The following is a 727-nucleotide window of genomic DNA, read 5'->3' as shown; positions in this document are numbered from 1 at the left end:
AGGTGGGGGTGGGGCGGCATCGGGATCCAGGGAGGTTTGGGCTCGGGCAGCGCCCGGAGTGGGGGAGAAGATGGGGGCGGGGCGGCGCCGGGAGTGGGGGAGAAGATGGGGGCGGGGCGGCGCCGGGAGTGGGGGAGAAGATGGGGGCGGCGCGGCGCCGGGAGTGGGGGAGAAGGTGGGGGCGGGGTAGGAGGAATCGCTCGTACCTGCCCTAGCATCTTTTTTTTCACTGGTTAATTTTCGTAGGTTAATTTTGGTAGATTTTTTTATATCCGTTTTTCTATCTATGGACCGGAGGTTTGCACCCTCGTCCCATCGCAATGTCAGTTTTGCTCGTCGTTCGGTTCGGGGGGAATCACTGGAAGTGGGAGGTGGAAGGGAGGACGAAAAAAACCGTCTCTGATGAGATGAAAATTGACCGGTGGAGACTATCAACTGCTCCCTTAAGACTATAGACTTTTAATGGAGCAGTAAACAGGATTGCGTCCATGGTTTTTTTTGTCGGATTTATTTTCGTCTGGTTTATTTTCGTCTCACGACTCACCGCCCCTCCCATTAAAAACCAAATCAATTCCCACAAAACTTCCTCTTGTTTTTCCATCTTGGCACAGGTATTTCCCCATTATGTACGATTCTTTCCATCTTATTTTCATTCAAATAATCAAGCGTGGATGTGGTCTACACTTCCCAAACCACAAAACAATAACTTTCCTTACTTAGGCTCATG

Source organism: Triticum dicoccoides, chromosome 3A (assembly GCF_002162155.2).
Source record: "Triticum dicoccoides isolate Atlit2015 ecotype Zavitan chromosome 3A, WEW_v2.0, whole genome shotgun sequence".
Lineage (NCBI taxonomy): Eukaryota > Viridiplantae > Streptophyta > Magnoliopsida > Poales > Poaceae > Triticum > Triticum dicoccoides.
Note: the sequence above shows the minus strand (reverse complement) of the source record.